The sequence below is a fragment of the Nelumbo nucifera genome, chromosome 5 (assembly GCF_055504915.1).
Source record: "Nelumbo nucifera cultivar China Antique chromosome 5, China Antique-T2T, whole genome shotgun sequence".
Taxonomy (NCBI): Eukaryota; Viridiplantae; Streptophyta; class Magnoliopsida; order Proteales; family Nelumbonaceae; genus Nelumbo; species Nelumbo nucifera.
The window spans coordinates 81,841,908-81,858,654 of NC_142653.1; the positions used below are offsets into that span (position 1 = coordinate 81,841,908).

The following is a 16,747-nucleotide window of genomic DNA, read 5'->3' on the forward strand; positions in this document are numbered from 1 at the left end:
TAGTATTTAAGGCATGTACTTATGAACTATTAACAGCCAAGAGTCAACATCTCAGGGGCAAAAAAAGAGGTTCTGAGGGGTGGGTGGAAATGACAGCTGTATTTAAAAACTTCAACTACACTAATTCCAGGCAGAAAGAACCAGAAATAATAACCAAACAAGGAGATACCTCAAATTTCTCTAGGAAAAAAGGGAAAAAGTAGCTCTACCTTATTGAATTCGTCGACAAAATCCATTTAATTCAACTGTGTTCAACACACTAAATCTGTCCCCTACCATTTCATACATACAATTACATGGGCTGATTACAATGCTTCTAAATTCCATCGCCCAACTCAACTACTCTCATCCTTTTTCTCAACTGTTTGGGGTTGAGTATGAAACCTGCCCTGCCATTATGCTCTATCAACAGACTAATTCTTTCAACTCTGAATATCCTTTCCTAATCAAAGTATAAAGTAGAAATTACTAAAGGCTTATAGTAAATTCATAACAATTATTCCCAGAAAATATGAAAACAAAACAATGGGACTGTTTTCGGTCTAGCAAGTAACCAAGTTGGATTAATTGATCCATATGTTGGACACGTGAGACTGGTAGTTCATCTCATAGGCATTTATCTATTATCCATCATAGAAAATAATCTTTGAGACAGAAACATGGTTAGGGCTTAAAAGACTCCACCATGTTTGAAGACTGGTAGTTCATCTCATAGGCATTTCTTCTTGAAATCCTTGTATACAGGATTTTTTTTTTTTTAAGAATCAATTGTCAAGTTTCCCAACATGCTCTTCCCACATTTTTACAATTCTTATGGATGCATTGCAGTTGCATGAAGGTCAAGGACTCTAGTGAGGCAAACTATTTAGCAAAAAATGCCCCTGCATTCTGTCAGATATGGTTTGTAAATAAAGGGAAAGATGTTTGGACAAGGCAAGCTTCTGAAGGTTTGTAATTTCTGGCACCAATTCTAGTCCATTTGAAAATGCACTTGCTGAAAAATTAATTTCTATCTTATCACATAAACATAAGAGTAAGCTCATATTTGACCCAGGATGTCCTCAATCCACTTCTTCAATTACTGGGAGAGTATGTGGTGAAGTTAGTAGCTGTATGCAAATAGAACCAGATAATACAGAAACAACAGATATATTTTACCTAACTAGCATAACTTCTGGGCTTGCTTCATCTGCTGAAAGAAGGTGGTCATCAGAGTTATATATAGACTTAGACAAAGAAAGCTTATATAATCAGTTTCAAGAAACAAGAAGAGAAGCTGAGGCATCAAAAAATGAAGCATTTGCAGAGTTACTGCAGCGCAAAGCACTGGAATCAGAAGCCATTGAAGCTATCGACAAGGTAGGGTTGATGATGTTTACCTCTGTATAAATAATTTTTTTGAAACTATCGCAATGTTGGTTCCATAATCACAGTTTAGTGTGGCTGCTTGTGTTTTCAAATACTGAAAAGTGAATACATGAGGCTGCTTGTGTTTTCAAATATGGTCCCTTTGACTAATATTTAGTGTGTCTGATACCAATTATTACATACTTGACCATCATGCCAAAAACCTTAATACTTGCACAAAAAAAGGTAAAAAATAGCCTTAATAGAGTTAGCATTTGAATTCCTTATTAAATTGAATTGATCCTTGGCAAGGGCAAGGGGTAAATAGAAATCAGTTGTACTTGGGAATTACCTCCAAGGGGAGTTGATTGTAACATAGAAATTAAGTGGGCTAGGTAGCAGTTGTTAGCCTATCATTAAAAGGAATTGTCGGCATAGTTTCACCTTTTGCATCTCATTCTTATTTGGAAAACAATAAAATTCCTGATTGTTAGTGATTAAAAGGACTTATTGTTTCTAGAGAATATGAAAAAACAAGACTTAAAAATTAGGAGTATTTATTGCTGGTTGTGATAAAATTTGATCCTTCCCCTTGATAGAAGATCTTATTCCCTGGTCTTCTAGGTCAGAGATTTTGAAGCTGCTCGCTTACATGAAGTTGAACTCAGAAAAGAGATTGAGGATGCATTGAGAACTGCTCAAGAAGAACAAAAGAGGCTCTTGGAACAAAGGGAAGAACTAACAAGAGAGCTAAATAAGACCATGAGAGGCATTGCTGTACTTGACATTTAGACCCAAGAAGCCATGTGTCGGCAGGATGAAGCTGCTCGAGAATTAAGGCTCATACAAACTTTAATAGCAACTCTTTGGCATGAGAGGAAGAGGGTCCAAAGGCAGAAAGAGGAATCTCTCTGTCATCTTAAACAGTGGGGAAGGTGTAGCCATACTGGAGTGCAGACTTATGGTGGGTTCACTGGGCTTGTCGATAGTTTCCCCAAGTTCACAGAATTTTCTCTACTGGATCTAAGACTGCAACATGTGACTTTTCAGAGAGTTTCAAGATTGGGCAGGGAGAATATGGTTGTGTTTACAAGGGAGAGATGCTTGATAAGAGTGTTGCCATAAAGAAGCTGCATCCACATAACATGAAAGGTGTATCAGAGTTTCAACAAGAGGTTAGCTTTTCTCTCTCTCTCTCTCTCTCTCTCTCTCACACACACACACACACACCCCAACAGATTAACCATTTGGATGCATCCTATTTTTTTTTCCTCAGCCATTCACCATAACTTTTCTAACCATAAAAAAGAAAAACAGAAAAAAAGCACGGAGGAGGTGAAATCTGTAAAATTGTCAGTTGGAGATACTTCAGTCTAAGAGATCTAACTAGGAACATGTATCAGATGACAGATTTGACCTTCTATGATGTGCCAATCATATTCTGCAGAGATGGGATTTAAGATTCTTCTGTCAAAATTGAATCCTAGTTTCTATTATTACAAATGTTGATTGGAATAGAGGACTGGGAATTCAAGGACAAGCGAAATAGCATTTCTTATTTAAATCTTGAGATACAATTCTTTTTTTTTTTGTATGAATAAACATCTTTTTCCATGCAAGCAGGTTATAGTTCTCAGCAAACTAAAACATCCTCATCTGGTGACTTTAATTGGTGCCTTCTCAGAAGGCTGGTCTCTCGTCTATGAGTACCTGCCAAATGGGAGCCTCCATGATCACCTCTTCCACAAGAGGAACAGTCCTCCCTTGACCTGGAAGGCCCGAACACGAATTGCTGCTAAAATTTCAAGTGCCCTGCTCTTCTTGCACACTTCCAGATCAGAGAAAATCATCCATGGTGACCTCAAACCCAAAAACATCCTTCTTGATTCGGAATTCAACTGCAAGATTGGAGATTTTGGGATTTACAGGCTTGTCCCCGAGGAAACTGCACGGTGTCCTAGTTTTCGCCGGAAGATAGAGCGTATAGGTGCATTTCCATATATGGACCCAGAAATAGAGAGGACTAGCGACCTAACATTCAAGTCTGATGTCTACTCTTTTGGGATCATTGTTCTACAACTACTTGCTGGGAGGTTCCCACATGGCATAGTGAAGGAGGTGCGTCAGGCAGTTTCATGTGAGAAACTGGCCTCAATTTTGGATACATCTGCTGGAGAATGGCCTACATTTGTAGCAAGACGACTGGTAGACCTGGGTTTACAATGCTGTGAGTTGAATAGCTGTGATCGACCAGAGCTGACACCAACTATGGTGATGGAGCTTGAGTGGTTGCACACTGCTGAAGAGCGACCTGTGCCATCTTTCTTCTTGTGCCCAATCCTTCAGGTGCGTAGTAAGAATTTCCTTCTTGGCTCTTAGAATAAGGCTAACAATATGGTGATAATAGAGTGGTGATCAGATGAGAATATTCTTATCTGTTATACCTCCTTTGTTTATAACTCATTGGCTTGAAAATATGGGAAATTCTTTTAGTTCTTTATCTGAACTTTCCAGCCAATGAATATAGACAATACGATTCCTTTGAGTTACTCAATGAGAGCATTTCCATTAAATCATTACTCAATGGGCCATGACATCATTAAAGCAAGGAAATCAAACAGCTAGAATTCGTGTTTTAGTTATGACTTATGAGGTTGTTACGTACTCCAATATAAGGGTCATTGTTTGTTAGAATAAAGAACAGCTGGCTTGTTCCTCGTGGCATTTAGTTACAAAGACAGTTACCACTTGCGCCAATTAGTTGTAAGTCGGTTACCCACCAACCCAAAATGTATTTATACCTCATTCCCATCTCAATTAATGCAAGAAATACCTGCGATAAGCTTCCTTGCCTTTGCGATGAACCTACGTCATTTGCGATAAACTCACGCACCCTGCCTCTTATTTCTTTGTTTTTACATGGTATCAGAGCCTGTAATACCTTCCGTTGCTACTGCTTTTTGCAGCTGAAGCAACCTGTAGTTCCCTCTTGCTTTATCCCTTTTTCTCCCATCATTATCAAACCCTGCCATTGTTTCCAGCCGTGACGGCCATGAGTCTGATCCAACTTCTCCTTACTACCTACACCCATCCGATAACCCAGGGAGCATTCTTTTTTCTTTTACTTTGACCGGAGATAATTATCCAACATGGTAGCGGGCCATGAGAAATGCACTGAGAGCAAAGAACAAATACCGGTTCGTAGACGGATCTTTGCCACGGCCAGCAAGAACATCACCAGACGAGGATTCTTGGGTTAAAGGTAACTCAGTGGTGGTTTCTTGGCTGTTTAATTCTTTGGTGAAAGAATTCCATGAAAGTGTAGCCTTCATTGACTTGGCTTCTAAGATCTGGGAAGAGTTAAAGGAAAGATTTGCACAGAGCAACATCCCACGGATCCATTAGCTGAAATGGGACTTGGCAATGCTGCAACAAGGAGACCTAATTGTAGCCGGGTATTTCACAAGACTCAAAGGGTTGTGGGATGAACTCGGAAGCCTCACCGATCTGCCTCAGTGCACCTGCGGAGCTTTGAAACAATTCATTGCGGACCATGAGAAAGAAAAACTCCAATTCTTGATGGGTTTGAATGAATCATTCAACATTATTCAGTCGAACATTTTGGGATCGGATCCACTATCGAGTTTGGACAAGGCATATTCTCTTGTGATCCAAGAAGAACGTCACCAAATGTCTATCTCCCTTTGAGTACCGCCCAACCCTCGAGACTCTGAGAATCGCAATCATTCCAAGTACGTTTGTGATCACTACAAGAAAATTAGGCACACAAGGGAATGTTGTTACAAGCTTGTGGGTTACCCTGTCAGATAGGAGAAAGGTAGATCAAATTGTTCCGCAAAGTCCAGCAAGGTTCCCCAATCGAGTTCATGTGCCAATGCAGACACCAACGATGATGAATCACCTACTGCTAGGTTGAGCATCCAACAATATAACCAACTGATGGGCCTATTGAGCAGAGAGACCCATGAATCAGCTGCACATGTAAATCTTTCTGGAAGCACTCCTCTATTTCCGATGGATGGATTCTAGATAGTGATGCTTCTGACCATATGGTTTCCACTGCATCATTATCTAATCGCACTCAGTTGTAATCTCCCAAACCAATTCATCTTCCGAATGGGACTGTTACAACTGCATCTCATTACGGAAATGTGAATCTTGGACCGAACCTGGTCATCAATCATGTTTTACATGTCCCAGAATTCCATTGCAACTTACTCTCTATTAGCACAAAGGAGCTGCAATGTGCTGTTCTGTTCTTTCCTTCATTATGTGTTCTTTAGGACCTTGTCTCTCGGACCGTGATTGGGATGGGTAAACTCGTGGACAGACTATATTACTTTACCAATGTTGGATCTGTAGATAGTTTTGTTGCGCTCACTGCAACCTCGAATAAAGGCCAAGAGCTTTGGCACAAATGACTTGGACATGCCTCATCACAACGCCTTTCTCTCATCCTAGAGATTCTGACCCTTCCTCAAACCAGCTATTGCGATGCATGCCATAGGGCCAAACAGTCCAGATTATCATTTCCTGGTACAATAGGGCCAATAGTCTCAGGCTGCTCAACCCTTTGACCTGGCACATTGTGATTAATGGGGAGGGTATAAGACTCCATCACACACGGGCACACATTATTTTCTTACCATTGTTGATGATCATACAAGATGTACTTGGACTTATCTTTTGAAATTTAAATGTAAAGTTGTTCGTCATCTCATATCCTTTTGTGCTATGGTAAAAAGGCAATATGGCCACTCCGTTCGACAAATTCGATTGAATTAATGGCATGGAATTTTTTTCTATTCCTCTTCTCAATTACTTCGCTGAACAGGGCATAACCCAGCAACATTCTTGCATAGCCAGCCCTCAACAAAATGGTGTTGCAGAGTGCAAACACCGTCACCTGCTAGAAGTCGCCCGTGCATTACGATTCCAAGCTTCACTACCTGTCACATTCTGGGGTGAATGTCTCCTTATGGCCACATATATCATTAATCGGCTACCAACACCGTTTCTTTCAGGAAAATCTCCATCAGAAGTACTACTGCAACAAACCCCAAGTTACAACCACATGCGAGTGTTTAGCTGTCTCTGTTATGCAAAAATACAGCCCAAACCTCAGGACAAATTTTCTAGCAAGGCAACACGCTGTGTGTTTATTGGGTACCCCTTTGGTCAAAAAGTGTATCGTGTGTTTGATATAGACACTGGGCACATTTTTACCTCCAGGGATGTCATATTTTATGAAGATCAATTCCCATTTCAAACTTCCCACCTAACATCAACCACTCCTATCATCTCATTGCCTGCATCTGACCATGATTCGACCACATCACATAATCCATTAGTCCATGACATACAAGAAACACCACCAATCACAAGCACACCTGTTGGCAGCCCAGAAACAACCATTGAAGAAAATAACCAAGTTTTCACCCAGCCTGGCCCACGATTGTGTAGACCTCTACAAGTCTCCACTCACTTGAGCTCATATGACTACCAATTTCCACCTTCTCTTGCTAATGTAGTTATCAGCCCGGGTGCTTGTCTAGCTACAATTTCCTCAAAAATAGAACCATCTTCCTTCGCTGAGGCTGTCAATGATCCCAGATGGCAACAGACAATGGTAGCCGAAGTCGAAGCACTTGAGCGCAACAATACATGGACACTTGTAGATTTACCACCTGGAAAGAAGGCCATAGGTTCAAAATGGGTCTACAAGATCAAATTGGGAGTTGATGGTAGCATTGAGAGATACAAGGTCCGTTTGGTGGCAGAAGGTTACAATCAAGTCGAAGGGCTTGACTATCATGACACCTTCGCGCCTGTAGCGAAGATTGTTACTGTTCGTTGCCTGATCGAGTAGTTGTTGCAAAGTGTTGGGAACTTCATCAACTTGATGTAAACAATGCATTCCTCTACGGTGAGCTCCAAGAAGATGTTTACATGCGCATCCCTCTTGGATTTTCCAAAGATGGCGATCAACGAGTTTGCAAACTCCAAAAATCCTTATATAGCCTCAAACAAGTTTCACAGATGTGGTTCCAAAAATTCACTCATGCGCTCTTGGGTGCCTCAAACAAGCTTCACAGTGGTAGACTACTAACTTTTTACAAGCAAACAAAACAACTCCTTCATTGCAGTCCTTGTGTATATGTAGATGACCTCATCATCACAGGAAATGATCCAAGCCGTATTGCCTCCCTTAAATCTTACCTCAATGAGTGTTTCAGCATCAAGGATCTTGGACCCTTAACATATTTTTTGGTCATTGAGACGGTTCGTTCGAACTCAGGTGTCTTCCTAAGTCAGCATAAACACATCATTGACATTTTGAACGAAACTGCGATGCACGAATGCAAACCATGTTCAACTCCCATGGAGCAGCAATGGCACTTCAATAATGATGCTAGTCCAGTCCTCTCAGATCCAACTCAATACAGGCATTTGGTGGGCCGCCTTCTATACCTTACGGCCATAAGGCCTGATCTTAGTTTCACAGTAAATCAGCTCAGTCAATTCATGCAAGATACACGAGAAGAGCACCTCTAGGATGCTTTACGGGTGGTCAGATATCTCAAATCCACTTCTCATCATGGCATCTTTATCCCATCCACTAATGATTTTGTGGTCCAGGCCTTCTGTGATTCCGACTGGGCTAGTTGTCCACTTACCCGGCGCTCCATAACAGGCCATATCATAATGCTGGAAGACCAAGAAACAGCACATTGTGTCGCGATCCTCTACAAAGGCAGAGTATCGAGCTATGGCAGTCACAACCTCAGAACTCATTTGGCTCAAACAAGTTTTTGCAGATCTAACAATTCACATCACAATACCTATGGAATTACATTGCGATAGTCAAGCTGCTCTCCACATTGCTGCCAATCCGGTTTTCTATGAACGCACAAAACACATTGATATTGATTGCCATTTTGTCCGAGAGCGTATTTAGAGTAACGAGATCAAAACTTTCCACATCAATAGCAGCAACCAGCCAGCAGATCTCCTAACCAAAGCTCTAGGGGTGTCACCATTTCAAAACCTCGTTCTCAAGTTGGGCATTACGTCTTCTCATGCTCCAACTTGAGGGGAGGGTGTTAGAATAAAGAACAGCTGGCTTGTTCCACGTGGTATTTAGTTACAAAGACAGTTACCACTTGTACCACTTGCGACAATTAGTGCAAGAAATACCTGCGGTAAGCTTCCTTGCCTCTGCGATGAACCTACGTCATTTGTGATAAACTCACGCACCCTGCCTCTGCTTTCTTTGTTTTTACATTGTTTGGTGCAATGGTATATAATCTTAGCTGGAAGTGGGGGAATGTGGATGAGTCAACAAAGCCTTCATGCCAACATGGATTCTGTCCCTGGATAGTGATGACCAACATTGGATAATGGCCCTGCTCCAATATCATCAAGATTATAGATTATATTATCTTTTGAAAAACTTCATTAAAGATCCTTTGGCATGTATAACCTTGAATGACACGAAATGACCAGAATCACATAGTCTCTATCATTTCAATTCAACAAAGCCTTCATGCGAACTACTTGTGTATGAAATATCATGCTTGCCTAGTGTAGATGTTCAATTGAATAAAAATTGCACTCTTGCAGGAGATAATGCATGACCCTCAGGTGGCAGCAGACGGTTTCACTTATGAAGGCAAGGCACTGCGTGGATGGTTGGCAAGCGGGCGGGAAACATCTCCCATGACCAATTTAAAGTTGACCCATCTGCATCTTACACCTAACCATGCACTTCGACATGCTATTCAAGACTGGCTTTGCCAGACTTGAAATCCCACGCATACATATGTTCATCTACTTAGTGTATAGATCTGTTCTGCTCCGGTTACATGTAGTCCCCAATCTATGCATAATATGTGTATGTATGTATAAATGGGTTTTCATTCCATGTATAGCATTCATCTCTGCTTGGATATACTAGCTGATTTATTAAATAATGTTGGTTATGCTTCAATATAAAATTTTTCGAAAAAACAAATATAAAAATGAAGGTGGCAACGAAAAGAAAAATCCATTACTCGAGGTGATATCCTGGGTGACTATCTAGATTTTAGCTGTTACTGTAATAGGAAATATCACTAAGAGTAGCCTGAACCATTAAACACTAGGAGAATTGGCAACGCCTGAAGTTGAACTATAGACGGAGTAGAAACTCGCTCAATTTGGTAATCTCTTAATTGTTTTAGTAAATCAGCTTTTGTGTTTTCATTAAGTAATATGGTGGTGCTACCTATTACTTGATGATCTTTCAGAAATGTTCCAGTAGCCGGGTCATTTAGCGAGCTTTGCTTGATAGAAAATTTGCACCTATTTTGGTTTGGCGTTCATTTGTTCGTAATTATGATTTTTATGGCACTGCCTGAAGGGATGGGATATCCATCACATGGACGCCCAAGTTTTGCGGAATGGATAGGGCGAATTTCAAAATTTTTCCCATCTTTGCAGGGAATCGAATTCCCTATATTTAGAAAAACATGTTTTCAATGATCAATCTTGAATCAAGTACCAAACCAGATCTGAACCAAAAGGAGTAGGAGTGAGGATGTACCTGATACAGAGAAGCAGTATCTCCCAATGGAGGTGTTCACACCCAAGGAATGATCCAAAATCTGCTCCCACTGAAGATGGCGCAGTATAGGATGGAGCAGAATCAGCAATGTTCTTCCAAAAGAACTTGACTCTTCGCAAGAATCAACTGGACGGCTTGTGAGTACAACTCTAACCAATCTTTTCCCAAAAGATTGGAATCAAGATCAGATCTTGATTTCTCCCAAGAACTGGAGATCGAACTGAAGGTGATGGTGGCGGTAGGAAGGAGGCGGCAAGAGAGAATTCGCAGGGTGCAGAAAACTCTTTTCTTGTGATTTTCAGCTCTGAAGAGAATTGAACATCAATCACTAACTGTTGCCGCCCCTTTCTCCTTTCATAATCTTAAAGGAATCAACTCCTAATCCCATTAGGAGTTGCTAATCCAAATTATATTTGGATTAAAAGTCCCTTTAAGTGATAAGGGATAACCCTTATCATATCTGTAGATCAGATCAGCCATCTCCTAATCTAATTAGGAGGCTTTCAGATCTAAATCTCATTTAGATCTTGGACTCTCTAAGTGGATAGGGTCTAGGCCCAATCCTATCAGCTGATCCAAATCAGAATTCGCCCATTTTAATTGACTGATCAAATCAGCCCAGTTCGAAATGGGCTTAAGGCCCATTTAAGGTTATGTACTCACTTAGCCTTCCAAACTGCTGCCCAGTTGGGCTTCCTTGTATGGCGTGGGACCCAAACATTGATCTACACATCAGCCACATGGGTTCAGCCCAGCCTTTGTTACAAGGCCTGGCTGAATACACTGTTATGGATAGTGCACCCCTTGAAACCCATCTTATGGGCTCTATGGGCCCAATACTTACCCTAAGTGGTCCCTGTGCCAAGCCACCTTGTAACACCCAGGGACTGTGGGCAGATGCAAGATTAGCCCATCAGGTATTATCCTCAATGGTCTTACACTTAACCTCTCAGCCCATAAAGATCAAACACTGCCCGACAAGCGAAGACCTCTCCCTCGACTGCAAGGAACAGTGTTGCACTCTTCGCTTACATGGATCCTGGGAATTAAAACCTTTTGCAAATTATTTCGAAACCATAACATATATAATATATATATATATATATATATATATATATATATATATATTATATAAATATATTTTGCAAAACAAAATCTCAACAACTGAAATCGGCTGCCAACAGTCTTGGTTTCCATCAGAGAGAGTGCATCCCCGATCATTACCTTTGTCCGACAAAGGGGCTGATCCTGTCACTATGATCACCCACTCAGATGAATTCTCGGACTGTCCCAACATACCCAGGTTTTGACCCCCACTAAGGATCTCACTGATTGGTACATCAAAGACAGTCCAATCCGACACCTAATGTAGTATCATAATTGAGTCTAGGGGTTAGGTGTAACTTTTCAGTTTTGCCCATCTATCTCCAAGGTCTAGGGCAATACTGGAAATCTGGTCCAGTTCAAAGGTTCTATCAATCCTACACTGCATGTGCTTCGGGTCTCACCCTGGTAGCTGAGACAAGCCACCCCAATAGTTGGTCGCACACCAGTGTCAGCCTTGGCAGGATAAATCTTCCCAGACTTACTCAATGGTTGTGAACATTCTAAATTAACACAAGTCTCATTAAGTGTCCAGTTTAATGGTATTACACAGAAACACACCACAAGAACATGAATCAAATGTGTACTTTATTCATTTACAATAAATTCATAATGTACATAATTCTGATTGAAACTAAGGACATACAACTGTCTAACACTGCCTCCTACCTAGATTTTCTCTCATATAACGTAAGGACAATTATCCATATAATTTTGTCTCCTACCTTATTCTTCTAAAATAAATAGCTTTCATTCTACTTGTATTCTATTTCTCATAACAGTGTCCATACTGCCAAACTAGACTGAAATTGACGGTAATGGGTGGTATGTGGTTTTGATTTGTCGGTAACAGGTCCAGACTGCCAGTCTGGTGTGGTTTAGAAAATTTAAAATTTTTGGTTTATGGTTTTGATTTGGCTTTCTGAATGTAATTTATATGACAGTAAGTTTTTTGGCTTCATGGGCTACATAATGGGATAGCTTATCCCCCATCCCCTTAACCCCCAACTCTGGTGGTAGTACAAAGATCCTACAAGCCGAGCCACCATCAGTTGGTAATAGGTTGCATTTGTTAACATTTTAATTTAATATTTCAATTATATTTATTATTTATTATTTTATACAGGTACGTATGTTATTTGGACTTTCTAATTGAGCTAAGCCTAGTATAATGGCCAAATGGTAATAGAAATCAGACTAAACTGTAATAAAACAGTCCGATCTGGGTTGGTTTCTATATATTAAAATAGTTAGTCTGGTTTTAAAATTTCAGGCTGTAATTTTGTGGTTTGGCCTGAGATTTTTTTCAAATCAAACCTGAACACCCCTAGATGGGATTACTTTCTATTTTACTTCTCACAAGTCAAACGAACAAGATAGTCAAATCAAACGGAAATGAGCCAGAATTTGCACTCAACTCATTTACACTCCCCTGCATATAGACCTGTGCAAATAAATAGAAATCCTCTGTGCACAATTTGTAAAATAAAAAAAAAAAGAAAGAATCTAATCAAGTAAAACTCCGTTGTTTTAATGTTTCATTGGGTACTGGACTGAAGTTAATTGTAGTGAGTACAAGGCAGACTCAAAGGGCTATCTATTAGATGGATAGTATCAGCTATAGAATGTCTACCTGGCACATTTAGGTTGATGGAGTTCCATCTCTACTACCATCGATTAAAAAATCAATATCATTTGGTCTTTTGAATTTAAAATAATGGCTAGAGATTATTGGGAAGTTGCAAGAAGATCATTTCAGATTTCATCTTGACAAAATCTATCCTCACAGCTCTTGCAGCTGTGCTGCCTGTGCATTAGGCTGTGTGGTTACAGTGCAAATTTATTTGCACTGATGCAAAACTATGGTACCCAATATTGATGGAACAATATTGGTGATTGAGAGACTTTATCACATGTTTAAAATAAGATTTCTTACATTGAAAATTTGAATGGGTATCTTAAATCTATTGACTTATTGAGAATGAACGTGACAAACCCAAGGTGGGTGTAGGTTTCACCTTTCACGTCGATAACTGAGAGTGGAACGAAGGATCCACCAAATGCATGCTGCTACCCTGCTATTGCTTGAAGGTCAATTTGAAATTAAGAAATCTTTTACGCATAATAATAAAAAAATAAAAAAGAAATAAAACAAATCTATTTGAACTTTAAAAGTAAGTGATTTTGAATTGAATCCAGGATGGGTACCGATCAAAATAGAATATATATATATATATATATATATATATATATATATATATGAAATTTTCAAACCTCAAACCTCAGCTACTTCAAAGTTGAAACCTCAAACCTCAGCTACTGAAGCATTTAGTGGCAGTGGGCAATCACAATCAGCTCAGTGGTGGAGAAAGAGCAGGCAACAGGCTGCACCTTGCACGTGACGTGAGGCCCACCGGGCACCAGCCATATATAATATAATAATATTAGGGTGCGTTTGGTTTGATTCCGTCCAGCGCCTCCATCTCTATGTTTCCGATCAAAATAATATTGTTTCAAGTCAATCAACAATGTATTTGCTCACTTTGGGCATTTACACTTACAGTGGAGTTGCAGTTCCCCCCAAATGAGTATCTTATACTTGATCTATAAATTATTGTTTCATAAGCAAAATGTCCATATATCATATATGTAATCTATTCTTCGCAGATCGCTTTGGCTGACACTGCAATAATTCAGTGGTTCGTATTTCCATTTGTTTAATAATATATGGTTATATATGGAGTTGCATGAAGGTCTTTAGCAGAATAGCTGCTGCTTTGGGACTTAATATATATATATATATATATGAATGAGGAGGTGTTGGCTTCTGAAAATTTTCTTTACTGAAATATCTCTCTTTTTGAATTTAGTTCATCTTTGTTGAAAGGGCATAAAATATAATTAAAATAATACCATTAAGTACATTCAATTACCTATCATTATGTCTCACATTTAAGTCATTAAATAAATCACATTCTCTCTCATTCAACATTTATAGTTTTGGCTATCATCATTAAATTTCACTAATAAATTCATACACAATAATTATTAATAGAATAAAATTTTATATTTTTAAAATAAGCATTGAAATTAAATCATACTTTTCATCTAAGTGGTGGGTAAGTCGTAGTTCAACCATTTGGGTCAAATGGATAATTTCATGATGTCATAAATAAATAATACAAATTTAGAAATATAAAAAATACTTTTGTTTATCATTATTAAATTCCACTAATAAATCCATACACAATAATTATTAATAGAATAAAATTTTATATTTCTAAAGTAAACCTAGAAATGAAATCATATTTTCCATCTAGGTCGTGGGTAAGTACTTCAACCATTTGGGTCAAATGGGTAATTTCATGATGTCATAAATAAATAATACAAATTTAGAAATATAAGAAATACAAAAAAATATAGAAAAAAAAAATTTGAAAAAAAATGGACACATTTCTATTATTATATATTTGACATATTAAAAAAACTATGATAAAATAAACATAATTTTATTAATGATGGACATCAAATATACAACTTAAAACCCATGGAAAATTAAACCATCTTCCTATCTAGGGGGTGTGTTAGTGGTTTAACTTTTTAGGTCAAATAGGTTAATCCATGATGTATAATTAAAAATAATTTTTTTAAAATAGAATAGTACAAAAAATACAAAACAATTTTGGGCACATCTATAATATTATATACTAATAATATAAATAAAAATAAGTATGATAAATAATAATTATTTTATCAATGATGTAAATGAAATGTAAAATTTAAAACCAGTTTGAAAAAGAAACCATTTTCATATCTAGATAGTATGTAGGTCAATGATCTAACATTCTGGGTAAAATGGGTCAACCTATGATGTAATAACTAACGAATATTAAAAATATACATACATACATACATACATACATACATACATACATACATACATACATACATACATACATACATACATACATACATACATACATACATACATACATACATACATACATATATAAACTCAAAGAAAAATATAAGCACTGTATAAATCATTTTAATACAATTCTATTGTTATATATTCACCATATTAAACAAAAATAAATGTAAAACTAAGAAATACTTTTATCAATGATAAAAATGGAATACATGATTTAAAATCAATCGAAAAAGCAAAATACATGATTTAAAATCAATCGAAAAAGCAAAATGGTTTTTCCATCCAAGTGATGGGTTAGTGGTTAAACTATCAATGTCAAATGGATGTTATTATTAAATAATAAAATACATAAAATTCTAGAAAATGTATAATTTTTTCGATACTTTTGGGTACATTAATTCTATAATATTATATATTCATCATATAAAAAAGTGTGATTAATGAGAATTGTTTTCATTAATGATAGAAATGAGATAAAAATTAGGATAAAAAATAAAGAGCATTAATGTTTAACACATGACCCCATTAACCATGTCAAATGGTTTAATAATTTAATTAGTTAGGTCATTGTAGGCAAGTGGTTTGGTAGGGATGCAAACAGACCATATCAGATTTGAATTATGGTATACTCAAATATGATATGATCCAAAGATTCGATTGGATCTCACAAATATTGATTTGAATCCAAATTCAAATCCAACCAAGATGTTAGATAATCGAATTTGATATGATTCGATTTCATTTTTTAAAAAAGTAAAAAATTATTAAAAGAGAAATAAAAATATAAAATTTGAAATAAAAAACAAAAAATATAAGTATTATTTCAACTATTTCCATCATATAAAAGCTTACAAAAATTCAATATAAATAACATATTTATAAATAAATAACAAATAACGTATATATTATATACAAATAAGATATATACTATACATATAAATAATTGACTTGACCATAATATTAAAAACCAATGTTCAAACAATATATTGGAATTGCTTTCCTCTTGGTAAATAAGTAATTTTTATTATATCAAAAATTAAATAATAAAAAATAAAAATATAGAAATTTTTATATTTTTTTTAAATCTAAACATACATTAATATTATATATTCTTCATGTTAAACAAAAATATGTTTGAAAAATGAGAATTATTGTTAGTAAAGATAGAAATGGCTAAAATATAAAAAATAATTAATTAATGCCTTAATCATAGTTCATTTTCCTGGTTAAATAGGTTAATGGTTCAACCAATAAGGTCCTTTAGTTAATGATTATTACCACATGCAAAAATAAATGCGGAAATAAGAATTACTTTTATTGATGATGAAAATGTAATACATGATTTAAAATCAACCAAAAAAGAAAAAATGGTTTTCCATCCAAGTGGTGGGTTGGTGGTTCAACTATCCATGTCAAATGGATCAACATATGATGTTATTATTAAATAATAAAATACATAAAATTCTAGAAAATATAAAAATTTGTAGATAATTTTGGGTACATTCTATAATATTATATATTCATCATATAAAAAGTGTGATTAGTGAGAATTATTTTCATTAATAATAGAAATGGGATAAAAATAAAGAGCATTAATGTCTAACACATGACCCCACTAACCATGTCAAATGGTTCAATGATTTAATTAGCTAGGTCATTGTAGGCAAGTGGTTTGGCAATGATGCAAATATATCGAATTAGGATTTGAATCAGGGTATATTTGAATCGATTGGATCCGA

At 37.0% G+C, this 16,747-nt stretch overlaps 1 pseudogene across 1 annotated transcript in view; it reads left to right on the top strand.

Annotated features, from left to right (window-relative positions):
- LOC104593810 (U-box domain-containing protein 33-like) overlaps positions 1-9,378 on the top strand; it is a 37,087-nt pseudogene extending 27,709 nt beyond the window's left edge. The window contains exons 4-7 of the transcript XR_016076076.1: positions 829-1,359; positions 1,972-2,522; positions 2,971-3,693; positions 8,992-9,378. The product of XR_016076076.1 is annotated as a U-box domain-containing protein 33-like (transcript). The remainder of the gene's footprint in view (positions 1-828; positions 1,360-1,971; positions 2,523-2,970; positions 3,694-8,991) is intronic.
- Positions 9,379-16,747: the final 7,369 nt, after the last annotated feature.